The sequence below is a fragment of the Bombyx mori genome, chromosome 13 (assembly GCF_030269925.1).
Source record: "Bombyx mori chromosome 13, ASM3026992v2".
Lineage (NCBI taxonomy): Eukaryota > Metazoa > Arthropoda > Insecta > Lepidoptera > Bombycidae > Bombyx > Bombyx mori.
In genome coordinates, this window is record NC_085119.1 from 15,379,273 (window position 1) to 15,394,482 (window position 15,210).

General features: G+C 35.1%; 1 non-coding gene across 1 annotated transcript; it reads left to right on the top strand.

The window, feature by feature from the left end:
- The first annotated feature begins 13,388 nt into the window (after window positions 1–13,388).
- LOC119629420 (U1 spliceosomal RNA) lies at window positions 13,389–13,555 on the top strand. Its single transcript, XR_005245415.1, has one exon. It is a non-coding gene; the product is annotated as a U1 spliceosomal RNA (small nuclear RNA).
- The last annotated feature ends 1,655 nt before the right edge of the window (window positions 13,556–15,210 follow it).

Sequence of the window (15,210 nt, forward strand, 5' to 3'; positions counted from 1 at the left end):
TATTTTACACTATAAAGGCGAGACACCAGGGCTCTACGGAGTCGGCTTTCTTGTAAAAAAAGGACTTGCCGAGAAAATAGGAGAAATCAAAGGTGTCTCAGAGAGAATAGCAGTTTTAAACATTGAGTTACCAGTCAAAAATGCTGAAAAATGGTCTATAATTCAAGCTTATTCTCCAACAGAATCGAACAAGAAAGATGACATAAGGAAAATAGAAAAATTCTATGAAGATTTACATCTTACCATTGAAAATTCGCATAAAAATATAATTGTCATGGGTGATTTTAACGGTCAGATAGGAAAGCGCAATAACTTTGGAGAAGAATACACTATAGGACTGTATGGCTCAGGCAAAAGAACTAATAACGGAGAGAGATTAGTGACTTTTGCCTTACAACATAAACTCAGTATTCTTAATAGTTTTTTCAAAAAGAAGAAAAACAAAAAATGGACATGGACATCCCCAAATGGCATTCATAAAAACGAAATCGATTTTGTCATGTCAAATAATCCTAAGTTTTTCAAGGATGTGTCAATTATCCACAACTTAAATTTCCACTCTGATCATAAAATGGTCCGTGCTGCATTGACTGGGATACCTATGAAAAGGACAAGGAAGTATCTTATCAATAATTCAAGGATAGTGTGTACGGGAGAAAGCGAAGCACTCTCAGCGAATCTCAAATTATTGGCAAAGAACCAACACTTCAATAAAGATTTATCCATTGAAGAAAAATACAATAAGTTCATACAAATATTAAAAGAAGCGACAAGAAAGACTAATACAGAAGATAATAGAGCGATTTCAAAACAAACACAGGAACTACTTCAAGAAAGGAAAAACCTCATTAAAGGAAAGGAGGATAAATACAAAATATCAGAAATTAGTAAGAAAATAAATGAACAAATTAGAAAAGATAGAAAAATTAAACGGGACAACACTATGAAAAAACACATAGAGAAGACAGGTGGAATTAAAAAGGCTATAAAAGAACTAACAGTAAAAAAGGACTGGATGCCAAAAGTAAAGACTGACAAAAATAACTACACTTGTAAACGACCAGAAATACTGGAGTTGGCTACAGATTATTACAAGAAACTATATAAAAGCAACAAGAGCGGAAGAGCTCAAATAAATGAACTAGAATCTGTAGGAACTAATATCACACCTACAATTTTGACGGAGGAAACAATGAAAGCAATCAATTCTCAAAAAATAGACAAAACTCCTGGATCTGACCAAATAACCAACGAACTACTAAAATCGGTTGCATCGACCATTGCCCCGATATTGACTGAACTGTTTAATGACATTATTGAGACTGAAGATATACCCACCGATTGGACAAAATCAACTATAATTTTATTACACAAAAAGGGAGACAAAGGAGACATTGGAAATTATCGCCCAATTAGTTTGATGTCCAATGTGTATAAAGTATTTTCTAAAATTATACTCTCGCGAATTACAACTACACTTGATGAAAACCAACCAAAGGAACAAGCCGGCTTTAGAAGCAAATTTTCAACGATAGATCACATACACGTTGTAAGACAAATCATACAAAAATACAAAGAATACAATAAATCCTTTTATGTAGGATTCGTTGATTTTAATAAAGCCTTCGATTCTCTAGAACATTCATTTATTTGGCAAGCACTACAGAGTCAAGGAGTGGAGGCCAAATTCATAAAAATTCTTCAAAACATATATTGTGGAAGTGTAGCACAAGTGCGGCTTGAAAAAACTGGTAGACAATTCCCAATAGAACGAGGGGTTCGTCAAGGAGACCCTATATCGCCTAAGCTATTTACGGCTGTTTTGGAGAACATATTCCGGAATATAAATTGGGAAAAAAATGGCATTAACATCAACGGTGAAAATCTCAACCATTTAAGATTTGCGGACGATCTGGTCCTCTTTTCTGAATGCCCGGAAAAACTGCAGCATATGCTACAAGAACTGTCAGATCAAAGTGCAAAAGCAGGGCTATCGATGAATACCGCTAAGACCAAAATTATGACCAATTCTACGAAGACCTATAATATCACCGTTAACAACGAAAAAATCGAATATGTGGAAGAGTATGTTTACCTGGGGCAGTTAATATCGCCAAGTGACACTATGCAAAAAGAGATCGATCGGAGAATAGCCAATACTTGGAAGAGATACTGGTCCCTCAGTGAAATAATGAAAAATAAAGATATGCCTATGAAAGACAAACGAAAAGTATACAATACGTGCATTCTACCATGCCTGATCTATGGATGCCAGACATGGGCATTGACAAAAAAACAATTAAATAAAATAAACATATGTCAGAACAATATAGAAAGAAGTATCACTGGAATTAAGAGAAAAGATAAAATTAGACTAACATACGTAAAAAATATAACAAAATTAAAAAGCGTCGAAAAGGTACATAAAATGCAAAAGTGGAGATGGGCAGGACATATGTTAAGAGAGACACAAGAAAAGTGGACAAAGAATGTAACGGAATGGTACCCAAGAGATGGCCATAGAAGTAAAGGCAGAAAAAATCAAAGATGGGAAGATGATTTCAAAAGAATAGCTGGCGGAGAGTGGCTGAGAAAGTCAAAGGACAGAACCTTGTGGAAAACATTAGAGGAGGCCTATGTCGAGAGACAAGCTGTTTCCTAGCATTAAAATATATATATATATATATATAATATTTAGATATAAGCATTGTAAATTTTAACAGCAATAAAGGCTTATTATTATTATTATTATTATTATATTATACCTATAAACCTTCCTCTTCAATCACTCTACCTATAAAAAAAACCGCATCAAAATCCGTAGCTTAGTTTTAAAGATTTAAGCATACATAGGGACAGACAGATATAGGGACAGAGAAAGCGACTTTGTTTTATACTATGTAGTGATACGTCCCGAAAATGTGTTCCACTTTGAATGAATAGCAGGTATTATATATCAAATAATTGTTCTTATTTATGCAAAGAAGTACTGAATTGTTTGGAAATTGAGACATTGACCGCTGGTTTCAAAGTGGGAGGGAAGCCAACGTTGTTACGTCAATAGATTCCCAATTGAAGTTTCTTGTAAATATTCGACTTCAAAAGGCCGGTGAGGCCGTACAACCCATCTACATCAATACTAATTAAAGTACCCGCTAATTCCACATCTAACATTTTTTTACTCCGCAGCAGCTTTTCATGAAACAGTGCTACACTTTAAAAGGTATAGGAAGACGGAAATTGGTAAAGCTATAGGACAAACTTAAATTAAGCATTTTATGAACACGAATTGTGCAGACTGGTGTGATCAAATCCAAGATCAAACAAAGACTTATTTTTTTAATACCACGTTCAAGCTTATCAATTCTATTGCAACCCTTGATGTCACTCGAGGGCTAAGACACTTCTCACGTTTTAGGAAGACTCCATCCTAATAAGTGGCTCTTGTATCTTCAAAGAAAAACTCGACGCGAAAAAACAGCGATAAAGCACTTGAGCAGTACTTGTAACACACGGAGCATTGCAAAGTATATTTATACACTGCATATAGTAAGTACATTCTGTTTGCAATGTAAGTAAAACTTAGATCTCATGCGTGACTGTACAGTCAGTAGTTTTACGTGGTATTGTCTTATCTACAGCAATAGGAGATTTAAGTTTTTAGCCCCCTTTGTTATTAACTGCTTCCCGGAGACCATGGATACAGTGTAAATATTTTAGTTTCACATTACTCACGCTATTCAGACCAATGTCCTGAGATAACAAACGCGAAGTTACCCCTCTTCAGTAGACGACAGTCGATGTATTTGATTTAGATATTTCACTAGTATCGTATTAAACGTTAGTAGATTTTGATTGTCATTTAGTTTTTTTATTTTGACAGATCGTTTGTTTCAAATTTTACAGGTCACTGGCGACTAATGATAGTTTTGACTGAATGCAACAGTAAGAAGAATAGTTATGAGACTCAAAAATTCAATAGTATGTTTTTGTATTTAATACTATTAAATAAATCTACCTCTTCAAATACAGCACCATATACCGTTGCACCAAAGTTCATTTTGATGAATAGAACCTCTAAATTTAGTTTTTATTTTCAAACAGCTTCAACGGAAACAGAATCAGAGCTTTAAAAGCTTCCGCCGTTCCTAACATAATTATCCCTGCCGTGCGAAACTTTAACAATTAACACTAAGTAGGCTTTAACCTAAATAAAACTAGACTATACGTAATAGATATAAATTACTGATTAACTGGAGTGTGCAATCGTGCACGTAACTATCCGGTTAAATTTAGTCTATTTAAATTTCTTGAACATTTCTAGTGACTAGTCGAAAACAATATTGTCCGTTGAAACAAAGGAATAAAAGCAAGAGGGCATAGCGGTAGTTATATTATATAAAAGATACAAAATATTAAGAGAAACTCTTTATTATAAAATTTGTCCAATTTGTATTTCATATTGTAAGGAGATTTATAATTTAATTGTCTGAGAATCGGATTGTGAATATAAGTCGACTTCAGCTGTCGTGTACTTTGAAATGTAGCTTTGGACAATGGTCTTAGGTATAATGGGCTTTCTGATCTCAAAAAGGGAATAATGTAGAAATTTATTTTCATTATATAAATAATTTGCAAATCTAAATAACAATAGAACAGCTTTAGATTTAGCGTGCCCAGAATTTATCTAAAACATTAAATGTAGTAGATCGGAAATACTATTTATATCTGTGTTTATTTGTCAAATATTCTGTAATAAATCAGTGTTTATAATTTTTCTGAAAACCAATTCTCTACATGAGGTCTCATTGTTAAATTTTGCATAAATAGATATATTAAGAGTATGTACGCTATGAATATACCTATTATAAATTCATTTTGATAATTTATTGTACATTAAATTTTACTGGGAAATTCGGTAAAATACTTTGTTGGAACTAAAACAACTCCAAAACAATTTAGTTTTCATGTCAAAGTTTTGATGTAGGCTCCCAAAGTTTGAGGATTTAGTGTCTTAGCAATTATAAAATGTCCATCTAATGCGAACATACCTGAAACAGCTTTGAAAATATAGGGCATTGAATATTGAGTAAATTCAATATTATATTTAAAAAACTGAACCTAAAATCTTTATTGGTTTTTTGTTAAGATACTGTCCCAAAGAAATTACCCATGCTTTTAGAATGAGATTAAAAATATATATAGAATATTTATCATAAATGTTCAATAGTTTTATTATTATATTTATGATACTAATTTAAGGATCTATCACAGAGTCGACATAGTAAGTCAAACATAGTGAACAAAATGTAAATGTATCTTAAAATAATATAACGGCAGCCAAACATCATCACAATGTTTATAGTATAGTAATGTTTTATTTAAATGTAGTTGAAGTTTGGTCAAAGATACTCACGTTAGTACCCTGGCAACTCAATTCAAGGGGGCCCTGTAAGCTCATCTGCTCAAATAATTTAAAAGAACTAACCAACATAACAGTTGAGCGAGCGACTGTACACAGCCCACTGCTGTCTAAAATATGGCCGCCATAATTTCCCAACCGTTCGAAATTTCACATACATTAATTATAACAGCTAGACTAAGCTGAATATTGTGTAGTATCCAAGGATAGCATACTATCAAGACTGATATTAAACTTAAATAATGGACAAAGGTTGAAAATGTAAGTTTTTTTTCCAGTCTTATAATAAGTGGCTACCAAAGTCTATAAGTACTCACATCACGAGTCATCTGGAAATAAGTCACCCAAGCCTCAATTTTATTGTATAATGAATGCACTGCTACTGAAACCGAAATGTTTGTTTCAAGCAAAAAAATGGGCAGGATGGTAGTACACCCATTCTAACCGGCGCCATCTAGGTGGACTTCGGATAGCCTGTCGACCGAGAGGGCTGGTAGTCGTGGCGCCGACGACCGCCGGTCCGGCGTCCCGAGGGAGGGAGGGCGGGGGATTGGAGAGATGTGCTCCACACTAAACGCTTCACTTTCCCCTCTTTGCTTTTTCATAAGTTATGTCTCATGCGAGCTTCGGACGTGGGTTGTTGACCGACAGGAGGTTTTTAGTCGGTTCGACTCTGACATGCCCCGCCCGGCATCCCCAGTGGAGGGCAGAAGTCCGGCGATTTCCTCCTGATCAAAATAAAATAAAAGGATGGTAGAACGGGTCCGTGGAAATTGACGAAATGTTCTATTAGTAGTAAAATCAAGAGATTATTTTGAATAATTCTAATTTAAAATTTACCCATTCAGTTCAAATCATATACTTTAAAGAAACATTTCTGAAAATTATGTGATTGTGTCTACTACTACCGTATAATACTGAGAGTTTAATGGAAGGATGACCGTTAATTCACGAGAAAGCTTAGTTTGAAACATTTGCCCATATGCCTCGATGGGTCGCGAAGTTTCTCAGGGGGACGGACGATTCGGATGTTATTATGTAGCATGTGATAAATTATTAAACTTTTATTTTATATTATTATCTAAACTGTTATTATTACATACATTATGAAACGTAAAAAAAGAAACTAATAATTACATTTATTATTTGTACGTTGAACGGACAAACGATCCAAATTTCTGTTTAGAGACTTGCTGGTCTGGTTTGACCGCGAAAATTATCGTATCTATGTACGCGCTTTTATCGCACCTCAATTGGCTGATCGACTGAAATGAGACGCTTGCATATTTGTCATAGCTTTTGCTTGCAATATTAATTTACTGTTGCTTCGTAACATAATCCTATATCTTCACACTCTTCTTCTATTTTGAGCTGGTGTTTCCGTAAAATTGATAGTCTTTTAAACTGTTATTTAATTTTACAAGACTTCCCATAGGCACCACTGCGTTTTGCGTTAGATCTTCTCAGTGGGTCGTGATTCGTATCCGGTGGTAGATTCTACTCTTGCTAGGGCTAATGTTAACAAATTGAGCCTTTGAGCTCATTTACCCATCCGAACGTAGCTGAAATAGCCCCTTAGGCTGCCAACGAATAAGTATGAAAACAAACAACAATCCTCATGTCATAGTGGGGTTAATTTTCAAGGGCCTATATTGCTCGAAGTTGGGATCTTTTGTTGAAAACACACAAGTAACACAGCTCCCTGTAATGTACCTTTAGTGAAACCTGGAATCATTTTGAGTAGATTCACGGAGTTGGAGAATGTTCCACACTGATAATGTTAGAGCAGTTGCGACGCAGAGTCTACTATCGGATCGGAATCGCGACCCACAGAAGATCCGGCGAGAAACTTAGTAGGCTGTGTCTATGGGCTAGTTCGCTCGTCGAACTCTTCGTTGTAATCGACGAGTTTGACGAGAACGGTGACTGCTGCTTGAGGGTCCTAAAAGCACCGAGTGAATCTGGGGGATCCGACAAGACAGTTTCAGGCTCTGCGTTGCCTCGTGGCGGTCGAATAAGTCAACATCCTTAAGGAGGTCAGCACACCTTGAATGTGATGCCAGACACCACGTCTGAAACATTAAAATATACTCACAAAATATAAGGCCCGGGAATCAAAGTTTGACCTTTTGGTGTGTTTGTACCGTGTTGGATACAGTGACAGTTTTGATAAATTAGCCCGTTCGGTAATAAATAATATATGTTTGGTCACGTTAGGTAAATTACACTTTCTAACGCTCTGTCATGTAAAATTATTTCAAATCCCAAAATTAAAAGTGAATATAAAAGCAAAACTCAAAAAAAACCATCAAGCGATTGTAAATTGATTTGCAACACAGAATTCAATTTGGATTACTTTCTCATTCGAAAAAAAAGTATCCGAAACAAATTCTTGTTTCATCAATACATCACTGGGAGTTTTAAAGCCGCTTTTTTGCTGTCGCAGTTTTGCACCGTCTTCTCTATTTCGAAGCAGTAAAGTTTCAAATGGCTTGTTCTATACATTCAGATAGTTCGTACACTGGATTGAAGTAAAGCCGGATTTGTATTGCTCAATCTCTGATTTGCGAGGTGACAAAATGATTAATGAAGACGTTGACATATCGTTGGGAAACAATAAATAAGGCTGAGGAACAATTTTGAGTTCGCTTAACTACTTTCTTGTGATATAAAACCGCATGGGATTATCAGGAACTTCGTTTTGATGACGTATGCTACTGAAGGGTCTATAGTCTCCGAGTATTCACTGACACTCTCTATCTTGTGTTTATTGTCATGCATTAGAAAGGAAGAGAGTTGAGCAACGGGTAGCTAGGTCTAGGTGGTTTTAGCGTAACGCTTACCATATAAGATAATTGTAGCGAAAATTATAAGTAAGTATGTTAAATTATTAGAACAGGATTTTCTTCATTTTCTAATTGACCTCTTTGTTGCTTAAATGATTAATTAATGATACTGGTGGGACTTGGAAACTTTATGAAAGCCGGCTCTACCCGGGAGTTCGGTTGCGTGTACTTAAATAGATGTTAGACAATGCAGTGTTATATTAGGTCCTTAACTATGAAATTGGCTTTTATTAGACAGAAAGTAGAAATCATTTTTTTGTCAAATTATTTCTATCAATCGAAATATGCACCCAAGGTATCGATGCATCTCTACCAGTTGTAATTTTGAATGCCCATCTTGAAGTTAAGTAAGTGTATGGGAATTAAGAAACCCTTCAATTTTCTACTGCATCTTGGGTATCGAATATTTGCCCTGTCAAGATGTTATTATAATTTTTTTTCCAAAGTGGAAGTCTATCGGCGGAAGGTTCAGTGAGTACGGTAGATAACGCAAATTATCCAACTCTAGCTCTGGCAACTTTGAGACCGTATAAGGTCGAGCTTTGTCCTGTCGGACCAGGTGGGATGAGTGGGTAGAGATCTGAGCGACCATTTTTGTCACTTTAACTTCTGACAAATGATACAGAATTGAGTTGTCTTTACCTATTTAAAACAGAGATATCTATGCAATCTTGTATAAGATAGCATTTCGTTCAATAATTGATCGAAAAATTATAGTCTAGATGGCGAGATTCCAAGAAAAATATCTTAGAAAAATTACGAATCCGTATAAAGTGATTTTGTCGAAAAGATGATCCGGCTTTAAGGTTTTAACGTCAAAGTTCTACAAAAGAAAGTATCAGATGCAGTCTCTATCTAAGTATAGACTAGGCGCCTCGGGCAAGTGATATAAGACGATCGGAAGAGGAAGCTGCATTTGGAATACCTTTTGTATAGCATTTAAGAACTGAATTTAATTTCCAATACGTAGGAGTAGTAGCTCTTATTTTATTTGTTATATTCTTTAAAATATAATTCTAGTTCCTTGAGCGAAGGTTGAGATTTCAGTGGCATTGTTTTTATAATAAGAGACTATCCTATTATTTCATCCTAATAGTGCTATTTTAAGCCGGAATACGTGATATATTCGCAGTAGAAATAGGCAGCACGGCTGTACTAATCTATGTACGTGAGCTCGAGAGCTTATTAATATTCGAATGACTACATGAAAACACGGTATTAATTACCAAAAAAAGTTTCAACGCTCAAAACCCAGAAACTGCTATAGCGTGTTAAACTAGTAAAGTTACACTAGGCCACTTTTTTACTACCTCTACAGACAGACAGCCCACCTGTTGGTGAGTGGATACCGTCGCCCATAGACGTCAGCAATGCTAGGGGCACAGTCAAGGTGCTGTTAACCTTTTGCCTACTTTGTTGTAGCTATAACTAGGACATGTTAATGCAATTGTAAACTCAATAGCAAATATTAAAAACAATAAGGTATTGGATTATAATATGTATGCCACCGTTCGTTTTAAGATCCCCGTGCAGTCAAAATTTCAAGTATATTAAAAGGTTAACGACCGGTGCGAACTCACCTTGTCTTGAAATTGTCATTTGCAACTGTTCAAAGCTTTCACTGCTACTCCTTCGGAATACAGGTCCTTGGAAAAACGTGTTCGGTACGTAATCATTTAGCATTTTGGTAAATGTCCAATGTTTGAGCTACGCTACAAATGTTTAAGTAGTTACAAAATTACGTACCAGTTTCAAAGCTCGCGTTGCGGTTTCAGTGCATTTTATCCTTTTGGACGCGTGTTTCGGGGCCTAGTGTAGTGAATGTACTATGAAATCGTCGCCGCGTTGTGGAGATACGGCGCCCTCAAAGCCTCCGCAGCCTTTGATGTTAAAAAGCCACTTGAGTGCAGTCTAGCGCCGTACAATGTCACATGTCTGAGACTGAATCGCAGGGATGTGTACAAGAACTTGCAGATTTGTATTTCTCGAAGAAAGAACTTTCTGGATTTTGACGGGCAAAAATCTATAATATTAATACGTGAAGCAAAAATTTTGCATCCCTTTTTACGAAAATTGCCCGGACGGAGGAGTATGAAATTTCCCACACTTATAGAGAATATAGGGAAGAAGTGGAGAATGTTTATATTTTCTTAAATTATGCATAAAAATACATTAAACCAATAAAAAAAACATTGCACACACTACCATGTATTTGACACACACACGCATGCATAATATTTGTTTATTGTCAAACTTTTCTTATTTGCTTAAAGTCTGTGGTCAAATCGACAATAGATTAATATTGTTTGTCTTTATTAATATTTGTCTAAAGTGTAGTCTTGGTGAAATCTGTGATAGTAAAAAAGTCTTTGACAATAGAATCATAATAGTGTTAAAATTTATAATTTCATTTAATTATAGTCGAATTTCGACTACCTAGGGACCACTAGTTGCTACAATTATATTTGAATTTTTGAATCAAAGCTTAGTTAATCCGTTCTAATCCAAATAGAAATTCCGCCTTAATTATCTTAATCCTAAACTAAATGTTTTGATTAATATTTGAAGGTACAATAAAACGTCTATGCAAAAACCAAAGGGAATTTCATTAAAAGATATTGAAACATTATTTTTAGACAAGCCAAGACAAGTCAAAACCTTCAAAAGGCCTTTTGTGTTGTCATTCAAAATATGGGTAAGAGAAAATATTTATGAAGCTTGTGGTATTAAATCTATTTAAGATTCTGTTGATGATTCTACTAAGGCTAAGGAGTTCGTTGAAGAATGACCAGTAGCGCTCTCGAAGTACTGTAGTTGCAATATCTGTGATGGTTAATCTTTTGTTTATTTTTCGGGCTGGGGGGCAAAGCTCTCACGAGATTCCTGCTTCTAGGAGCCAGCGAGAGGTTAGAGAATCGGTGGCCGAAGAAGACAAACGCCCAGACACTAAATGGTGTCTTACCTACCTGCATTTACTAATATTGTACCCAAATGGAACGTTCCACTATCCTGTCTACTTCTGCAATACAATTGAAACTTCATGTTATCTCTCAAGGCATTTGGAGTTGTGTTGACAACGGGTCCAGTAACATGTTATTCACAACAATAAAAAAAGATTTTTGTTATGTCCTGTAATGATGATTTGATTAATTAATATTGGACTTGATGTGTCTAATACTGTGTGTGGGTGTGGGTGCGTTGGCGTGCGTCTGCGCGTACGTATGTGTGCGCGCGCGTGTGTGTGTGTGGGTTTGGGTGTGTGTGTGTGTGTGTGTGTGGGTTTGGGTGTGTGTGTGTGTGTGTGTGTGTGTGTGTGTGTGTGTGTGTGGATTTGGGTGCGTGTGTGCATGTGTGTGTGTGGATTTGGGTGCGTGTGTGCATGCGTGTGCCTGTGTGTGTGTGTGTGTGTGTGAGAGAGAGAGATTGTATGGCGCTTTCATTATTAATCGTCATGCTACTTTCGTACCTAGCTCTCGCCTAAACACTGCCAGATGTGAACAAATTGTTACCACTGCTTGACTGTATCAGTCGGAAGAAATTGTACGTTCCAATGTAAAGAGTAATCGTTATTCCAATTCCAGATAGAGCTGATAAAAAAGCAATGAGTCACGTAGGTAAACATAAAACACCAATCTAATTAATCGTTTTTCTGCTTTCACGTTCCCTGCTATCATCATGAAGCCCCTTTGAATTCGAAAATTTATCCTAATATTATAAATGTGAAAACTGTGTTTGTTTGTTACTCATTGTCAAAAAAACGAAATGAAAATTTGCATTAAGAGGTCAATATGTATGACTTTTTTATTACGATAGTTCATGTGAACAGCACTGGACATACATATTATGTATCTGTTAGAATAAATACGACAGAGTTAATGATTTTACGTATCAACCGATTTACAAATCGAATAGCAGCTCTGTAGATCATACCAGACCGCAGTAAGTAGATCAGTGATACACAAATTTTATATAATCCAAATTATCCAAAAAAAAACGAAAGGTATTTAATGATTTTTTTCTGGTTGGCACTTTTTAAAGCGGGCGTGCAACCGCGGGACACGTCTAGTATAAAATAAAAGTCACAGATCCGCATTCGATATTCCCAGATCAATATAAAACTTAATTGGAACGGATGGGACTTGAATTTGTAATTGAAAGATTACAGGTTCGATCCTGGAGTTCGAGTGTCGTTTTCGCATCAGATAGATTGATATTTATAGCCTCGGAGGAATTCGGTTGTTATAATTGCATTCGTCTTATTCCTCTTCTAATGATGAAAGGAATTCTTCTTATTCGGAACCCAATTGGACTTTTATCCCCGGGGTTCGTTAATATTAATGTAAAGCTTATTATTCTTGATAAGCCCTGGTGTTTTTGATTGCCGGTTCGAATGCGGTGGGAAATTCTTGATGAAGATTTCATTCCAATGATTTTTACTTATTTTATTTTTTACTGATTAGAGTATATTCGTTTTTTAAAGCATAGAGCAGTCAGCTATGTGATTTAGCTTCCACATATAATATTCTACTAACTACTAATACCTTACAGTATATTTATTAACATGTTTATCTAACAACAAAACACATTCGAGCCATTAAAATCGTCAATAGCCCAGCTATTCTGCGTCCATACGCCACAAATGATTTACCAATATCCGGGGACTAAAAGCGACTCCTACTATAAAACCGGCTTCCTTGAAACGGACCAAGAAAAATGAGGTAATACTGCATTACTCACTGTGCTAACACTAGTGCTTTTAACATAATGGATGTAAGCCATTACAGTGCCTTCGTTGTTCTGGAACTTTTCAAACACACTGCTGACTTTGTTTTATGTATGATAATTACATTTTGTTAACATTTCGTGGTTTATGTGTTGATGTAAAGATTTTATTAGCTTAAGTTTTATAGAGTGAAATACTTAGTTGATTTTTGGAACGAAGTTCCTGATGGCACGATGCGGAGGGGTACCCTAATCGGGAAAAACGTCCGTAACGTAAGATTTTTTCTATTTAGTTTGTTATCAACAGATGTCGCTGCACGTAAATTCAACAATTCCTGAATAGCAGTGACGAGATGTTACACAGTTGATAGACGTTCTCGTATTTCTCTTGCTAAATCATACTTACCTGGCATAGGGGATACCGTGATCATGCAGGCGGTTCCCCCCAGGGCGAAGCTGCTCCATTGCACTGCGGAGTGGTTGACCCTTGCGATTATTTTTATTTTTATCAATAAAAAAATTATAATAGAAAATGTATGTAGACCCGAATAATTATTTTCTTTTATACCTCGAATCGAACTTTAATTTAATATTTTTATAATGAGGAATTTCGTTCCTATCCGGTGTCGTACGACCCCACACTTTTTTTATTGACAAATTGTATTGTGAAAAAACTTACTTAGATTTTATTGAAGGGAAATTTGATAAAAAGCTTTAACCGTAGACAATAGCCGCGGCTTAGCTATACCTTTGTACCTTTGGCGTTACCAATGTTCAGGACCGTCGGTGATCAAAGAGGACTAGGATGAATTTTGACTTCCATAGAAATCATTGATACACCAAAACAGTCTTGAAGACAATGAAAATCTTAATCAATCTATTCAGCCCTCTAATTAACATCCACCATAATCTACTTGATCTAAAATAGAATCTTGCCTATAGACAGGAATAGACATCGAATAGCTTAAAGCATTTCAATGTACATATTCTGTACCGATATAAAATCATAGAAAGCCGTGAATAAAGAAGGATGCTAAAAATACCACATTTTTATATATTATAATAGGTTGGGGAAAAAGTCTTTTCGCATTATAGTATGTATGAACTTGTAATAAAATCTCTTTGGTTATACTATTTGTATCTGGCTGATTTTGATATCATTAAAAGTTTAAATTTTAAAGAAGATAATTCCTAAGTCAAATTAGGAAAATGTGTGATTTTTATTTATTTTTCGTACTGTCAAGATGAGTGAATCTAATGAAGAAATTCGATACATTTTAAAATTTTACTACAAAAAAGTTATCGAACAAAATGGTACCTACAAACTTTAGTTAAATGTAAATAAACTATATTAAAAAATGTTGTGAATATTCTTAAAAAATGCGAAGAAACTTTTTCCCCAAACTATTTATTAATTGTAATATACGTGTAAATATGTCATAATATCTATGTCAATAGATATTTAAAAGCATAATAAAAAAGTATTGCATATATGTTACATATAATATGCTTAGGCAGGTAAGACATAAAGTTATGATATGATTATTCATTAAAGATAATTTATAGATGTGATGTAATTTATTTGCGCAACTTATGCAAAAGAAAAATGTCTTCCCTAAGGATTTGATTTGATCCCTAAGGATTGAACTATGCCCATATATATCAGACGAAAATTACATTAGCATGTTAATACAATGATTTTTTCTGCAGAAGCGTTCATGGCTAAATTTGTGTTAAAAAGGCGTGGATATAGTCCAAAATCCATTGGTGTTAACATTGTGATACTTTAATAGGCATGAGATCCAAATAATATATTATTTAGTTTAAAAAAATTTAGAAAATCAGAATGACTGCTTTTGTAACAGAGATACACAGGATGGTAGTTTCTGTGGTAGGTAAATATGCGAAATCGTATTAACTATGGTACCTTACCGAGAATTGTGTTTTTTTTTTATAGCATCGGTTTTTATTACATGATTATTCAAATATGTGCTTTCATCTTAACTTCATAAGATTCATATCCCGGCATGGTCACGTCATCCGATATTATAGCACCAGATATCTTACACAACAGACTAACTCAGGAATATTAGAAGCGTGGCTTGGTCCAGATTTAAACGTTACGGTTCTCAACATAAAATATATCTCGGCTTCAAATTGTATATAATAATTGATGAACGTTAGCTTGCAGACCAGATATTACATAGAAAATTCTGTTTT